Source organism: Perca fluviatilis, chromosome 22, assembly GCF_010015445.1.
Source record: "Perca fluviatilis chromosome 22, GENO_Pfluv_1.0, whole genome shotgun sequence".
Lineage (NCBI taxonomy): Eukaryota > Metazoa > Chordata > Actinopteri > Perciformes > Percidae > Perca > Perca fluviatilis.
The window spans coordinates 10,361,633-10,376,577 of NC_053133.1; the positions used below are offsets into that span (position 1 = coordinate 10,361,633).

Here is a 14,945-nt window from a genome sequence, read left to right on the forward strand (position 1 = left end):
AACACACCGTAAACAGGCCTTAATTTGTAGCGGAAAAAACACCCAACCAGCCACCGGTGTCGCACCGCATACATCATCAAAACAAAAAAGCAGCATGGAGGCGACGAAGCAGCATTTAAACGAGTTTTAAGGTTAAAGGTTGGTGAGGATGGGAAAAATCTTACATTTCTGTGCAAACTTTGCCTGCCGGCTTTCAAAAAGAAAATCCGCACTTCAGTCACATCCACAGCAAACCTGAAACGGCACATTGAACTGAAGCAACATGTGATTAAAAAAAAGAACTATGAAATAGTTCATTTTTGGAACTGTGAACTTAGTTCAAAATTTTGAAGTATGAACTATGAACTGAACTAGTTCATTTTAAAATTTGTGAACTGAACTTTGAACTAGTTCATGTAGAAAGTGAACTTTCCCAACACTGATGACTACAGTCTTTCACATTCGAAGGTGCCTCCTCTCGGCTGGCTCCAGGACATGAGGGACTTCACTTTATGCTTTGCTTTAACTTTGCCCCAAAACTGTGTGTTATAAATGTTCACAGTCAAATGTATTACAGTACAAAAAGGCTATGTTCCCTCAGCCCAATGTTCCCTCATTTCAATTAAATTTTACCCCCATCAAAATTAAGGCCCTATGTTCACTCAACCCACATAGCGTCCCCCCTTTTAGGTAGAACTTTTAAAAAGTAATCGTGTGTTTGGACTACACATTGCCAACAGCCAAATAGAGCATGTTCACACACAACTATATTATGTTCTGATTGACTGGAGCAGATTATTTGTGACACATCAGAACCAAGATCATCTCACTTATGTGTATATAATCCATTTGTGTGACCATTGTCATGAATGAATGAGACAAACAAAATCAATACGAATCCATTATTTGTGACATGCACTGTGTTGACATTTGCGAGAGTCAAAAAACAAACAAAGATGGAACAACAATGAAAAATGACAACTGAAGAGGGGAATCCTCATACTCTCCAATACAAAAGTGCATCTATCATACAAAGTTTTTATTCCCTTTCCCCACCCTGTTCCCTGATCCAAGTTCCTGCACAGGGCAGCTCATTTTTAACACAGCTGAGTGTTACGGATGACCAAAGCTAAACGTGCCGCTGCACAGGAAGGTATATCTCCCTTTGAAGTGCCATGCTTACAAAGCGTGAAAGACACCCCGCCCCGTAGGACAAAGACTGTTAGCGTGCTAAATATAGAAACTTTCCTGTTTGAGCAAATGGTGATGTTTTGAGGTGGTGTGTTTGTGATGGGATAAAATTATTTTACGTTGTGTGTTTGTCTTAAATACTATAGATAGATAAAGTAGATTCTGAACCTTTTTCGCTTGTCGATGGTTCGGTTTGCATACTCTTGAAAGGAATAGTCTGACATGTTGTGAATTTTGAGTTGATAATATCAATCTTCTCAACTAACTCTCTGCCAAAAGCTAATACGTGTATTACCCAAAATATCAAACTATTTCTTTAATATTATAGCACAAAACTTTGTACAAATGTGTGGTTCAAGTGGAAAGTGTAGATGGCACAAATCCTAATTTAATTTTTCTGTGATTAGGGTCCTTCAACTGGAACAACTTGTTTTTTGGAAACACATTTTAAGAGCACAGGTCAAATACACTTTTTTTGTTTCATGGCAAAGCCCAACCTCTCAGACACGTCGAAGATGAGCTGCACTGATGACCTGAATGAAAATTAGGATTTTTTCCGTCAAATTCTGTCTGTGATGTCCATTGTTTAGCTCTTTACTTTTTGGTGTCTCCACTTTCCCTCAACCTGCCTCATCTACTTGTACTGTCACTTACGTTTTCCAAAAAGCCTTGGAAAACTTTTGAAAAACTGAACTGCACTCAAAGATTTGGCAAAAAAAAGAACAAGAATGAGAAAGAACGTCCAAGACACAGAATTCCTGGCAGTGTTGGGTTTCAATAAAAAAAAGGAAAAGCTTCAAAGGTTTAAAACTTTAAAAGGCAGGGACTTCTCATATGAGCTGTTTCAGAACAAAAGTGGTGACAAGAGTCACGCTCAGCTTTGTTTGCAGACAGCTTTTTAGAATAGGATCGAGCTCTGCCTAAGAATCCCAGAGCTATCAGAGGTCACAAAGTCTAATCCATAGGCATAGTTTTTTTTTCAATCTTATCTCAAAACATTTAATCCACTTCCTGTCTTCTCTTCAAGGCAGACACAGACAGAAAACCGTTTCTTAAGATCACAAGAAAATATGCCCTTTGTGTCTACTAATCAATACATCAAATCAAATATAATGGCAAGTTACAGAGCACCCTTTGAAAATTCTCCATCTCTGACTTCAAAACGTGGCTTTCTGCCAACAATAAGCCCAATACAGGCCAGTCCAAAAATAACATCTCGTATATAACATCCAACATAAATACATCTTGAGTACATAGCTCCTGTGCGGCAAGAATCAGCAAAGCCAAACATCCCACATGCACTCTTTGATAACAAACCACTTACGATACCACAAGCTCTGCTGCAACATTATGAAACAGATTACATGTAGATATTTTACAGCTTATTACATATGGGTGCAACACTTGCTAATATGCTCCTGGTTTATTTAAGAAATAAGCAATAGAAAGAACCGAGTTGCCAGTATTTCGTTATGCAAAACATTCAAATTTTAACATTTGCACAAAAAAGATTTTGAAAAGGTCATTCAGTTTCCAATATTTAATCCAGATATGTATACTTCACAGGGTGGAAAAGCTTCCCAATTAGGATCTCTATTGAAATATAAACAAGTTGGGAATACAAAATGTACAACTGCTTAAGTAGTAATGATAAAGATTGCAGTTGTGATGTCTAAGAGTCTTATCTAGCACCCAGTAATGAGGTGTTAAAATGTTTTATTGCCTGTGGTAGGAATGATTTCTTGTAGCGGCCCGTGCGACAACGAAGCTGTCGGAGCCTCTTGGAGAAGGTGCTCCTCTGTTGGACCAGTGTCGGGGGGTGGAGAGGGTGGTCGGGGTTATCCATGATAGGTAACAGTTTGTTCAGTGACTTCCTCTCCACCACAGCTTCAAATGTCTCCTGTTTGCAGACAATAACGGAGCCAGCCTTCCTGATCAGTTTGTTCAGTCTGTTTGTCGCTGGCTCCGATGTTGCTGCCCCAGCAGATGGCGGAGGCCATCAGAGCGCTGGCCACAGCAGACTGGTAGAACATCGGCAACATACACTAATAATAATAATCACAATGATTAAATAAGATCAAAATCTCACACATGTCACTACAGTAATGATTAAGATAACCATTGTAGTTGTAATGTAAATTGATGGTAGTCATTGATTTCACTAATGTAAACATTAACAGTAACTATGTTTCGGTCTAACATTACTGATTTACGCTTTTACTATAAAGTATTCGACCAAACATGTGTAGCTCCTCAGCGGAAGCTGATTGGTTCGGTCCGCTGCTGTTCGGACACAAACGCATATCTAGAAGCCTGACAGCGTGTGATATATGATCCCGCGTGATCTGGTAATATCGCGAGAATCCAGCTGCTGTGCAAGGTAAGATCAACACGGAAGCACTGGAAATGAAGCAATATGCTTACGCACATCAGGACCTACAGTATCAATGAACAACATGTTCTTACAATTTGTTTTTTGTCCATAACAAACAAACAAGATATAACAGGTTCATTAGTGAGCTTTAGAGCTGCTACTAGATGGGTTTTGTTTTGGTGAAATCCTAGCTAGCTGTTTCACTGTTCACAGTTTTTGTGCTAAGCTAAGCTAACCTGCTGCTTGCTGTAGCTTCATATTCAGTCTTCCCATTTAACTCTCTCTAACCCTAACCCAAACCTAATCATCTCGGCAGGAAAGCAAAGTGTACTACCCAACATATCAATATGTTGCTTTAAGTCCCCATACGGCACAAAAAACGGGGACTATCACCACAAAGAACACTATTCCATTGGCACTTCTTACATAGCTGTTCAGAGAGGATGAATAGCAGCAATGCAGTTTATCTGTAGCTGCCTCAACTATCACAAACACGTATAGGCTGTGAGTTGGAGATTGTAGTAATGTCTTTTCAATTTACTGAAACAACCAATGTCCACCAGTTTATCTGTAGCTGCCTCTACTATCACAAACACGTATAGGCTGTGAGTTGGAGATTGTAGTAATGTCTTTTCAAATTACTGAAACCACCAGTGTCCATTCGCAGTAACTTAATGTGAAAACCGTCTTTGAATTGCATGACCTGAGCTGTGAGAGACAGATGTGTGATGTCTTTGTTCTTCATATAGCGTTTTCACTTCTTGTAAAAAATGCAAATGAAACATTTAAAAAGTAATCAATTTGACATTAATGCATTCATTCACACTCATTAAGAACAGCAATTTAATCTTGGGGTTCTATAGACAACTGAAATGGGTGGATGGATGATTTTCGTAGTTGTTCATTCATCCAGCCGCTCTCACCTATTTTCATTCCATTTATCAGGTTCCTCTTGACTGAGGTTCAACTTCACAGTTATGCTAATGAAGCCTTTCCTGGCCACTGCGGATTCTGATGCTCATGGATCAAGCCCATACGATTATGAAAAGGGGAAACTGCTTGCATGTCAGCATCAAAGTTTCACATCATAGGCAAATTAAAATTTTAATAACTTATTTAACAACATCCTCTGCTCTGGCTTTGAATACAATTGTGCATGGCCCTTGTTTTGTCAAAGGGATGCTTTAATTTGAAAGGACATGTTTCTTATAGAGCAATAACCACTTTTAAAAAGACAGACGTAATAAAAATATGGCATAATTAAGTCTTATTTTGCTCCTTAATGTACTGTATAAAGGAAGCAATTACCCATAGGCTTACTGCAGGATATTCATTAGATTCTCCGCATGTGGGGGTTTAAAATTAGCAAGATGCTAACAGGCTGGAATTACTGGCTTCACTCAAGCTTCCATATCAAATCCACAAAAAAACAACTTCCATCTGAGCAGGAAGAATCATTAAATACTTCTCGATAAGGAGCGAGCTTTAAACCAAGCAATCTTTTGCACTCAACTAGAACTGTCGAGTCAACTGTAATGCAGCCTTAGCGCTACATGGTAACAGCATTACACATGTGAATTATGCAGGCCAAGCAGAGCTATTTTTAACTTGGAGAAAAACTAAATCAAGGTGTTTGAAGATGTTACACGCTGGTTAACAGCGTGCCAGTCATGTATCGGCCCAGTTGGCACGCTGTCACGCTGCATCCCCTCAGGTTGTCAAGATAAATATAGATGAGAGGAAATAGAAGATGAAGAAAAGTAGATAATTTGCCAGCACTGTCCAAACAGATTCAAAACACAGGCACAGGAAGCAGGGCATGTTTAACAACCTCTACCTTAAATCACAATATCAGGTCTGCGCCGTCGCCGTAATCGCAACACAAGTGCTGAAGATGGTTCGTAATATCTGTCCGATTTGTTTAGAGAGAACATTTTTTTTGCATTTGGCTGCACTTTTTCTGCAAATTTAATTTGTGAGTTTAAACACATGGGAAGATTGCATAATGAATTTCAAACAGGATATGAAGAAGGTCTTATCCAAATCCGTATCTATGCCTACAGCAATAATGTGTCCTGTGTTCAAAATCTAATCTGAGAAATTAAAAGGGAAATAAATCAGATGTCCTTTTGTCTCATTATCTTCCTGCTGTGGCATCTGTGTTCTACTTGTGACAAATTAAGTCACTGAAAATCAGCTGAGGTTTATACTGGCACGTAGAAGAGAAGAGGGAAAAAAGAGAGGTAAGGGTGGACATTTAGAGGCTGAGGAAGAGTGGAGGAAAGGGGGAGAGAAATGCACATTGGCTTCCTTAACATCCAAAAAACATGGTCTATCAATAATTGATTTATATAGAAACTTAATTTTAAGCTTGGAAACAAGGTGGTTAATGTCTAATTTAAATGTTTAAAAAAAAAAAGCTAAATACTTATTATTTTAAACCATTTTAATTTTAACTCCTTGGGCAGACATTTTGGATTGTCCACATTTAACACTAACACAAGTTTGGTTGATAATAGAATTGGGATAAATCAATAATACAAAATTATAACTCTAAAGAGTTCACCATAACCACAGTTTGACTACTTTGATTTTATTATTATTATTATTATTATTAATTTTTTTGTTGTTGTTATATTTTCTTTTATTATTTTTCTTTTGAGGTTCCTGTAGCATTAGCAGTGATGTGGCCACACTGGTTCTACCCCTTTGTTAGCCTGACAAGCCAGACCCACATCAAGATGTTGGGTCTGGAAACTCACCATTGACAGGGCTCAATCCGAGGGGCGGGATAAAGTTGTCTTTCAAATTCCCTCTGCACGTAATAGGATAGCGCTACAACCAGGAAGAGCAACGAAGAAGGTAGCGAAGCTAATTGATAGATTAAACTTTTGCTGTATCCGGTCGGCAAAACTCTTTTTTAAGAATGATTTCTGTGCCGTTCTTTGTTCTTTTCTCAAAGAAAAGCTTAACTCCAACTCTTCCAGAAGACCGCTGTTCCCAGCAGCAGCAGCCATAAGTCCGCCCACCGACTCTATACACGATGTGATTGGCCTGACCAAAATTTGGGTTTTCCAGCTCGCAAGCCAACGGAGAGTGCCTAGACTGACCCTGGCTGCAAAATAAATTTGCTGCCACTAGGGTGTGTCTAGATTTCTACCCTTCTACCCAATATTTTTATCTTTCTCTACCTTGTTTGTACCTACGTACTTATTTTATGTATTTTAAACATATTTATTTGTTTTTTTACCTTGATTTTATATAAGCTATAATCTAATAATGAAATAATGTCTCAAGATGCAGGACAAATTGGTCCATGCATTTGTTACTGGATGGATTACTGCAAATCCTTATTATCAGGTTGCTACAATAAGTCCCTTAATACTCTCCAGTTGATCAAGTAGTAAAAGATATCCTATTTCTCCCGTATAAGCTTCTCTGCATTGGCTCCCTGTAAAATCCAGAAGTGAATTTAAAAAGAGATCATAGTACCCAATTACCCTACCTGAACACTACACTACCACAATGCAGAGTTACGTGTGCCAGAGCCTTCAGCTACCTTTTCTCTGAGGCTATTTTTTTAATTTATTTTTTTTATGCATTGCTAGCGTAATTGTCTTTGGAGAACGTAAGGAGAGCATGTGTTTTATAGTCATACATACGTTTTAGATATGCTTCCTCAACCACTAACAGGACCAAAATGGATTAACAATAAACAATGTCAACAAACTATTTCAGTCAATCAGTCAATCACACATTGATTTCCTGGCCTTCATTAAGCCTAATGAGACAGCAGCATTGGTATATTTTCATTTACAAAGCCTTGTTGGATGAAATCCCTTCATCTGCGTAATGTCCTGTCACTCGTCACCAACAGCTGTTATGCTCTTCGTTACACTAGATGGCAGCTCTACCAGGTACTCAGGATTCCCTCAGGACTTGGTTCTAATTTGCACCCTGATCATGGAATCTTCAGAACACACTACAGCGTATTGATTGGTTTTCCCCTGGGAGAGCTTAAAGCTCTGATAAAAACTGTGTACCTAAAGATTGCAATTGCTACTGTAATTTGTATTTGCAGTATGCATCTGTTGTCCCTTTTCTGTCTTTAATGTGTTCTAATACCGCAAAGCACGTTGAATCAACAAAGGATGACGAGTAAGGTAAGGTAAAGGTACTTTATTGTCACATACATGTAGCGAAATCCATTCTCTGCATTTAACCCATCCCTCAAGGGAGCAGTGGGCAGCCAATCACAGTGCCCGGGGACCAACTCCAGATCTGAGCCAGTGCCTTGATCAAGGGCACTGACTGGAGAACCTTGTACATGTTTTTGATGGTGGGGGAAACCGGAGCACCCAGAGGAAACCCACACAGGTATGAAGGCACCGGTACCGTTTTAAAAGTACCGCTTTAGCACCGGTATCCAAACCAAACAATACCCAACCCTATTACCTATTACCTTATTCGAGTAAGCTAATGGAAAAACACTTTTCCAATGGCATTTCAGGGCATGTCTTCAGTAATCCTTAGTGCAATACGTTTTTAAAAGTGGTTCAGTGTCCTGCCTAAGGACAATGACATGTGGACAGGAGGAGCCAGGGATCAAACCATTAGTGGACGACCCACTCTACCTACTGAGCCACAGCTGTCCCATTATCTAACCTGCATGTCTTTGGGCTGTGGGAGAAAACCGGAGCGCCCGGAGTAAACCCAAACATACACGCGGAGAAAGGAACCATAGATGGAAAATAGAAAATGTTTTTTGTCGGGGAGACACTACAGGCAAAAACATCATTTTTCAGACTAGTGGGGAAGAAACCTCCAAAATACACATTTCGGTGTTTATTTTACTTCACTTTGACTATTTGCGCATATAGATTTCCATTAAATACACCAAAAGGTAGCATTGGATAATGTCTCAAATGCATATTTTAAAGCAATACTATATAAAGTTACATAGTATTTCTTTAAACAGAAAACTTGTAATACAACAAATATTTTCTCTTAATGTAAAAATATCAACTGAGGACATTTCATGGTGATATCTATTAGTTAAAATATGTTCACTATTCACCTGTAGTTTCTCCCTTTAATTCACAACACAGGGGTCTTATGGAGATGGGAGGGAGCGGATTTGAATTGCAGGTAGAGCTTTAGCTTGGGTAAGCTGGATGCGGCCTGGTTTTTCTTCCACAACACAGGGTTTTATGGAGATCGGAGGCAGCGGAGCGATCTTGAACTCCTCTCTAGACTGACGCTCGGAGTTGATTAAGATGAGTGGGAAGCAAGTGCTCCTTGAGATAATCCGGGACTCACCCATGTCCTTTAATTTGTCCTCAGAGGGGGAATGAGACTTTTTGGAAACAGGGGATAAACATTTGGTCCTTGATATATCTCCACACTCCATGATCTTGACCTTCCTCAAGGTATCTGTCAGCTTCTTTTTCTCATCTCTCAGACTCTTGCTATCTTCCTGGTACGCCATGAGGACGCCCTGGGATGCCTCTAACTTTTCTTTAAGCTCTCTCTTATCCCACTGGCACCTTTGCAACATCTTTATTGCGTGCTCCGGCCGCCGCGCCAACATGCGCTTCAGCTTCTTAACCTCCTCGTTCTTTTTCTCCAAAAGAAGCTTTTGATTTTTCCAACAGTGCGGGTACTGGCATTGCGTATCTGGCATCTTCCTTAGAAGGAATGTGAGAAAACTCTTCTTATCCCCCGCCAGTGATCTGGAGATCAGGAACCTCGCTGTTGGCTTGTTTTCAAATGCCTGCTTAAGTTCCTTGTTCTCCTGCCTGAGACACTTAACTTCAGTCTCATATTCTTTAAGTGTCTGCTCTAGCTCGTTCTTCTTATTTGCCTGGAGGTTGAGCTTCGTTTGCTGTTGCTCTACCAGAACATTGTTGTCCTGCAGCTCTTTTTCCAACTTGTCTTTTTCAGCCACGATCTTGGCCAATATCTTTTCTACCCGCTCCTGCTCCTCTTTAGCAGATTTCATACTGGTTTCCAGTGTCAACTTTGTTTCATCCAGCTGGCTCTGCCCTCTTTTCAGCTCCTTCTTCATAGAAGCACATTTATTTCCCACCATGTCCAGCTTTTTGTTCTTTGAATTTATCTCAAAAATCTTGTCTGTGATTATATTCTCCATTTGTTTAATTTTGTCGTTCTTCTGAGGTATAATTTCCAGAACCTCAATGTACTGTTTATGCTTAAGGTCTCTTTCAGCCTTCACATTACTCATTTGGATTGATTCCATTTTTAGCCTTGTCTCTAAATCACAAATATCTTTTCTAAGTTGTAATATTTCTGGGTCTCTGGACTCAATGTGTTTCGTGATCTCATTCTGCTTATCTATCAGTTTATTTTTCAGCTCAACATACCTGCTCAGTTGGTCTTCCAGTTGTTCTCTGAATTTAAACTGCTTATTGGTCTCCTTTGTGTGTTTTTCTGATTCCTTCATTAGGGTTTGGATATTTTGCTGCATTTTAGACATCTGGTTTTCCTGTTCTTTAGACAACTTTGTGAAATGGTCGCATTCACTTTGCAAATTCTTGATCTTAATTTGATTGTGAAAACGTTCTTCTATGTAAAGGTTATTTAGTTTTTCGTATTTTTCAAGTTCTTTGGCTTGGTTCTTACATTTTTCTTGTTTCATTTCGAGTTGTGATTCAGTCAGGGTAAGCCTTCCCACTTCGTTTTGGTAAAACATATTCATTTTTTTCATTTCACTGAAGTTTGTGTTTGTCTTTTTGAGTTCTTCATCCCTATTTTTAAGCAGTTCTCTAAGTCGGTCTATTTCTTTGACGCCATAATGCTTAGATCCTTTCAGGGTTTCCACCTCATGCTGCAATGCCAACCTCTGTCGGGTTAGCTTTTTGTTCTTCTCAAGTGTGTCATTAAACTTTTTTAGTTCTACCTCCTTCTGTTGTCGCCACTCCTTCTCAATTTGAAATTTGTCCTCAAACTGTTTTGACACAGTTTTGAGATGCATAATTGTATGCTCTGACTCTTTATTTTTACGATCCTTCTCTGTCTCTAAGAACATTATGGCAGATTTGGCCTCCTGTAGATCTTTTCTTAAGTTGCCTACATGCAAGTCCTGTCTGTTATTGGCTTTTCTTAGCTCAGCCACATGAATCTGTTCTTTTTCTAAGTCTTTAGCAAGGGTTTCAACCTTTTTTTTCAGTGCCTTGTTTTTTGCCATCAACTGATTTTCATGAGTTTTCGCATTGTGTAGTTCGGTCTGTAGTTTATCCATGGCTGTAGGTGTAGCATTTGTCATCGGCTTCATTGTGATTTCCTCTTTCTAAATAAAAGGATCCAATTTAAAGTGTATTAGTCTTACCTTGTGTTTCTCTCTATAGGTACTGCGTACTCTAAGGCTGTATAGGTACTGTGTACTCTAAGGCTGTCGAAACTATCAATACTTCACTGTATACTCTAAGGCTGTCGAAACTATCAATACTTCAATACTTTTTTTTTCAATAGCACGTTTTTAAAACGATACGATCTTGAAGTTTAAACAGGTCTGATCTTGATTTTGAAACAGATCTGATTGTAAAGAGAACAGATCTACAATCTTGAATTTTTAAACGTTTCATGATGTCATTACAATCCAATAATGACATCATAAAGACACAATGCCTTTGATCCATGATCCATCTGATCCTTCCTAAGAAATCCTTTTGTGTTCTAGAATGTATAATTGTTTAGTATTTTTGTTTATTTTCAAATAAGGCCAAATATGACATCAGCTGAAGGACAGCTGCATCTTTTTTTTTCATGATTTTTTTTCATATTCTTAAATGAATATCACAATACATTTCATGAAGTGAACATCAGTGAGCACAGTCAGGAGGAATATACAGACATTTACATGCTTACAAAGACCTTATACTTATAACATGAATTATGTAAGGGATAATGTAGAGCGAGGTGGTCATTATGGTGAATACAGTCCTGATGCAGACTAGTGTGTGTGCTGACCTTGTTCCAGTGACCAGCTACCCAGTTGTTCGCAGCTAATACATTTCTGGCAAAAGCCACAAGTCCGGGCACGCATTTTATCCCACCTTATGGGCTGTCGTAGCCGTAGGCCTATATTTTATTGTCAAAATGAATCAAAACAAGAATCAGCTGTTATGGGGTGCAGCTGCCCTGCTATCTCTAGCGAGGTGGACAAATTAATTCACCCAGCTCGCTGTTTTATTCACTGTGGGTTGACACAACATTAGTCTACATCCTCTACAATTTGAAACTCCGGTGGATTTGAGGAGTATGGTTAACTGCTCCTCAGATCTCTGACAATATGTCAAATCTGAGTTTTCTCTCGCACGACTAAAACATTTTTTGAACGTACACGTTCCACCAAAACAAGTTTCTTCCCGAGTTTTCTCCCATCCCAGAATGCTGTGTGGACGCCCCACCCCCTGGCAAATTGAATTCACATTAAACTGAACATTCCTGTTGGAAATGTGTATGTTGATGTTTTTGTCCTCATTCATCGGGTTTCCTTCTTGCACAGGCGCGCTGCAGTTGACACACCTGCAAACATGATGATGCAATGTAACTAATTTGTTGTTGTCCCTACGGCTGAAGTTACTGCATCGCAATCATAGACCGTATATAAAGATGTAGCGAAAGGCGCTCATCAGATCTGCTGTCAGTAGCTAAGTTTCCATCCACTTGTCAATCGAATTATCTGAAGTTCGGTAAAAAAAAACTCATGCGAATAAAGCTGTTGAAAGTGTGTTTCCATCAAACAGCTTTAAAGCGAATAAAAACCTGTGCGTAATGACGTCACATGCTGTTTTGCAATTAAATTGGTATATCGAATTGATTTGAGACATTTTATGGTGTTTCCATTCATTTTTGCACTGAATCACACAAGATTCAAGCAAACTTTTGCGAACAAAGTTTTGCTAGAAAAAGTAGTTGTTAATATTAAAACAAGCTGCGCCTACCTACCCATGGACCTTTGGCTGAGGATCTGATCCAGCTCATCAAAAGGTGGAACTTGCCTTATATTTTCCCTCCGACCGCTGCGAGACAACTCTCTTTTTGGGCCGTGTATCGCTGTTTGAGCGCCTTCCATTTACTCCGCAGGACGTCCCACAGCTTGTCATAAGGGACATTCTAAAACGCTTAACGTGAAAAAGCTTAACGTGGTTTAATGTATCTAAACAACGATCAGTCATCACCAGATGTATCGTGGTCATATCTTGTCATGAACACTTAAGCCTGTCAAAAAAACTAAATCGAAATCCAACGATTATAAGTTATCTCACGTTAATGTGTCAGATAACGTCCATAATATTTGGACATTGGGTTAGTTTTAAGTGATTATGATGAGCAATATAGAAGAGGATTTTTTTGGTGACGATTGATCGTTGTTTAGGTACATTAAACCACGTTAAGCTTTTTCACATTAGGACTTATAAAGCAAATGAGAACCGTGGAGAGTCAACCCCCAGCCACTCCGCTGCTCTGAAGCAGAAACGCTTTATGTCAGATAACGTCCATAATAATTGGACTTTGGGTTAGATTATTTGACAGTTTTCCGTGGTTATGATGGGTAATATAAGAGAGAAATTTGGTGATGATTGATCATTGTTTAGGTACATTCAACCACGTAAGCTTTTTCCATAGGCTCTGCATAAACGCTTAATGTCAGATAATGTCCATAATAATTGGACTTTGGGTTCGAGTTTTTTACAGTTTTCAGTGGTTATGAGGAGCAATATGAGAGAGAAATTTGGTAATCACTGATCATTGTTTAGGTAGGCTACATTAAACCACGTTAAGCTTTTTCCTCGCCATATTAATAATATTAATACGGCCACTGATGAAGAAAATATTAACGTGAGATAACTTCTATAATCGTTGGATTTCGATTTAGTTTTTTTGACAGGCTTAAGTGTTCATGACAAGATATAACCATGATAAATCTGGTGATGATCATCGTTGTTTAGATACATTAAACCCCGTTAAGCTTTTTCAAGTTAAGCGTTTAATGTCCCTGTCGTAACTGTTGGTCATTTCCTTCGCGAGCTCCTGATAAATGATGGCGTTTCTTAGATTTTTGCTATCTAAAATAGCTGTTATATTTTTCTGTTAAATTAAAAAAGTATCTCGTCTCCTCGTTTGTCCACTTACATCTGTTTTTGTTTTGCAAACAGAGCGGAAATACTGGGCGGAAATGAACTGAAACTTCTTTTTCTTCGTTTTATTGCGGGTTGCAACCATAAAATGACCTAAAACTTAATCGCAATTCATTATTTATTCGGCAAATAACGTTTCCATCAGCGTTTATTGCATAAGCTGTATATCGATCAAGAGAAAATCCGATGAGACCGAACGTATTTCATTTGAGTCGATATTCATGAAATTCAGTCGGATTTTACTGTTTCCATAAGGCATTTTTCATTCGATATCACTTAATTCAGATAAAAACGGGTCGATGGAAACATAGCTACTGCCTGGATTGGAGACAGGATCTTGCTCCACTTTTTGCCACAGCTCATAAATTAACCCAACTTTTTTCAGCGGCTTGATGGCTGTCTTCCAGAGGGATCAGAACTGCGACCATGGCGACACTCTGCTATGCATGGCAATGGTCTGTTATCCTTAGCAACGGTCTGTCATTCTTAGCAACGGTCTGTTATAAAGAATTGGCAGACGGCAGAATGCCGCCAGATTCAACCAAGCCGTGTAATAAATGTAAATATTATGTAGCATCCTTATAATGAGAAAGAAAAATAGCACCAGTGTTTATATTCATATAATTTGAAGGGCAGTTAAACACAGTATGGCATTTAAGAATTTGGACTTATTTTTTTTTTTTTTTTTTAGAATAGAATTGATTAATTCTGATAACAATATGCAATTGAATAACTGCAGTATGTGAAACCAAACATCATGTTTTCAAAATTGTTTGTTGGTAGTAAAAAACTAGCCTACAATTGTTTAATCAAACCAATCTTTTTAAAAATAAATACAAATATTTTTTGTTCAGTGTTTATTTATGAGGAGAGAAGATGTGTTGGTTTATCTTAACGAGCCTAAGTTGTTGTAGTAACAATGAAGAGCAAAGATGATTAATGGCATGAATATAGTTAGTTAGTTATTTAGTTCATTGACTTCTTGGCTTTTCAAGCCTCGCTGCCCCATGTGTTCACCATCTGCAGAAAAACAACTGAAGCAAGCTCAATAAGAACACAAGCCTCCGAGGGAAATGTTTATTTTGTTTGCATTGGGATGACATCCAAGCAGGCCAGAAGGAAGAAAAGGAATAGAACTGATATCTTGGTTTAAAATATTGGTCAAATCAAACCTTTGTGAGGCATTGTTTTGCAGAAATTTGACAAAAATGTCACAATAATAAGACAACCTAAAAGAA

At 38.6% G+C, this 14,945-nt stretch overlaps 1 protein-coding gene across 1 annotated transcript in view; it reads right to left on the minus strand.

The window, feature by feature from the left end:
* LOC120552310 (receptor activity-modifying protein 3-like) overlaps positions 1-14,945 on the minus strand; it is a 54,918-nt gene that overhangs the window by 17,298 nt on the left and 22,675 nt on the right. The window lies entirely within an intron of this gene.